Source organism: Melanerpes formicivorus, unplaced genomic scaffold (genome assembly GCF_026170545.1).
Source record: "Melanerpes formicivorus ecotype bairdi unplaced genomic scaffold, bMelFor1.0.p_v2 SCAF_997, whole genome shotgun sequence".
Taxonomy (NCBI): Eukaryota; Metazoa; Chordata; class Aves; order Piciformes; family Picidae; genus Melanerpes; species Melanerpes formicivorus.
In genome coordinates this window covers 25001-27999 of record NW_027143349.1, presented here as the reverse complement: position 1 = coordinate 27999, position 2999 = coordinate 25001, and positions in this window count along the sequence as shown.

Below are 2999 nucleotides of genomic sequence, written 5' to 3'. Positions count from 1 at the left end.
CGGCCCCGGTCGCCGGCCGGGTGACGTTCACCGAAGCGGCTGCCGGCTGTCTTCGAGCCCCCCCCCCCTCCGCCTCCGCTGCCGCTTCTGCCCGCACCCCCTCCACTGCCTCCCCCCGCCGCCGGCGAACGAGTCGCCGGATCCGTAGGGTGCCGGGAGCCCGAACGGCGAGCGGCTCCGGCTGCTGCCGGGACCGCGGGGATTCGAGCCGCTCCGGCCGCGGCCGGGACCCCGTGGCGGAAGCCAGCATCCCGGGACGGCCCCGGGACGGCCCCGATCGCCTCCTGGGTGACGTTCACCGAAGCGGCTGCCGGCTGTCTTCGAGCCCCCCCCCCCCTCCGCCTCCGCTGCCGCTTCTCCCCGCACCCCCTCCACTGCCTCCCCCCGCCGCCGGCGAACGAGTCGGCGGATCCATACCGTCCCGAGAGCCCGAGGCGGCGGCATCCAGTGCGGGTCCGGCCGAGGCCGGGACCCCGTGCCTGTCGCAGGCTTCCCGGGACGGCCCCGGAACGGCCGCGGTCGCCGGCCGGGTGACGTTCTCCGAAGCGGCTGCCGGCTGTCTTCGAGCCCCCCCCCCCCTCCGCCTCCGCTGCCGCTTCTGCCCGCACCTCCTTCACTGCCTCCCCCCGCCGCCCGCGAACGAGTCGGCGGATCCGTAGGGTGCCGGGAGCCCGAACGGCGAGCGGCTCCGGCTGCTGCCGGGACCGCGGGGATTCGAGCCGCTCCGGCCGCGGCCGGGACCCCGTGCCGGAAGCCGGCATCCCGGGACAGCCCCGGGACGGCCCCGGTCGCCGGCCGGGTGACGTTCAGCGAAGCGGCTGCCGCCAGTCTTTGGGCCTCCCCCGTGCCGGGGCCGCGGGGCTTCGAGTCGGTCCGGCCGCGGCTGGGACCCCGTGCCTGTCGCAGGCTTCCCGGGACGGCCCCGGAACGGCCGCGGTCGCCGGCCGGGTGACGTTCACCGAGGCGACTGCCGGCTGTCTTCGAGCCCCCACCCCTGCCGTGGCCGCGGGGATTCGCCCCGGTCCGGCAGCTGACGGTTCCCTGTGTCGGACGCCGGCTTCCCGGGACTGCCCCGGGACAGCCCCGGTCGCCTCCCGGGTGACGTTCACCGAAGCTGCTGCCGCCTGTCTTTGTCCCCCCCCCCCCGTGCTCTCCCTCAGGCGGGAGGTAGACGTGCTCTCCCTGGGCGAGTAGACGTGCTCTCCCTGGGCGAGTAGACGTGCTCTCCCTCGGCGAGTAGACGTGCTCTCCCTCGGCGAGTAGACGTGCTCTCCCTCGGCGAGTAGACGTGCTCTCCCTCGGCGAGTAGACGTGCTCTCCCTGGGCGAGTAGACGTGCTCTCCCTCGGCGAGTAGACGTGCTCTCCCTCGGCGAGTAGACGTGCTCTCCCTGGGCGAGTAGACGTGCTCTCCCTGGGCGAGTAGACGTGCTCTCCCTGGGCGAGTAGACGTGCTCTCCCTGGGCGAGTAGACGTGCTCTCCCTGGGCGAGTAGACGTGCTCTCCCTGGGCGAGTAGACGTGCTCTCCCTGGGCGAGTAGACGTGCTCTCCCTCGGCGAGTAGACGTGCTCTCCCTCGGCGAGTAGACGTGCTCTCCCTCGGCGAGTAGACGTGCTCTCCCTGGGCGAGTAGACGTGCTCTCCCTGGGCGAGTAGACGTGCTCTCCCTCGGCGAGTAGACGTGCTCTCCCTCGGCGAGTAGACGTGCTCTCCCTGGGCGAGTAGACGTGCTCTCCCTCGGCGAGTAGACGTGCTCTCCGCGGAGATCGCGCTTGTCGCCAAGGGGTCGCTGTTGCGCTCTGCCTCCGCCTACGTCATCGTACAAGCCGGCGTGATTTCTGCGACCTGCCGCTGGGCGGAGGTCGGCTGGTTGTGCGCTCGCGGAGCTGACGGCCCTCCAGTTCCGTATATGAGGGAACAAGCGACGCCGAGCACTCCCAGGGCAGCGCTGCCGAGCGGCTGCTCCAAGCCACCCGCCAGGCGGCTGGGCAGGGGTCCGTCTGGCTTCTCGGTGGCTTTCGCCCGGGTCAGAGAGGGGACCCGCGGGGCCGAACAAAGGCGCGGCGGTTTGGAGCGGCCGCTGGCGCACCCTCAGCGGTGTTGGATGGGTTTCGCTCGTCCGTGAGCCGGAGCCCAGCCCGGGCTCGGCAACGAAAGCGGGGAAAAGAAAAAAAGTTGACGAGTGGCTGGCGCCGGCCACTGCCGAAGTGTGGAACCCCCGAAGCGACGTTTGCCCGGTGGGGCACGGGGGCAGAGAAAGCCGGGGAGACGTGGTGCCGGCGTCGGTCCCACCAAGAATGGAAAGCAAGCCCGTCCAGGCACGGCGAGAGAGAGCCCGGTAAGGGGCAGAGAGAGTTCCCAGCACTGGACCCTCTTCACGGGGGTTCCCCCCCATGACCAAAGCCGCAGCCCGCGGGGGCACGGCATCGAAGGGAAAAGCCAGCGGCGGTGACTGGCCACTCGTATGCTATGGAGCCCGGCATGGGGGGAGGAGGGCAAGCCGGTGCCCCAGCACGGCTTCCTCCTGGCTCCAGAGGGGCGCCCCGTGATGGAGATGTAACTCGGTGCAGCTTGAGGGAAAATGCAAGCCCACATTTCGGGGAGGCAGAGGTGCCCTGTGAGCCGGTGCGGCCCGGTGCAGCTTGCCCCCCCCCCCATCTCTGGAGGGCGCCCCGTTTGCTCCTCCGGCGTGTTGCCCGCACGCCGAGCCCCGTGCCTGCTGGCTGCTCCCGAGGGCGGTGGCGGGTGCGCGTGGCTGTGTCTGTCCCAGAAGAGCGAGGCCGTGGGGCCTCCGCTGGCTTCCTTTCCTTCTGTCCTTGTTGATCGATGAGGCCTTTCGGGTCGCGTCGGAAAGGGCCCCCGGCCGGCAGGGCAAGGGCGGTCTTCCTTTCCACTTCGCTTCCCGTCGCGTGTGAGGTGTCGTCCTCGTTCCCCCAGCCCCGAGCGGCTCGAGCGGGGGGGAGCCGTGGCGTTAGCGGCCCGGCGCGTGCCTTGCCGCATC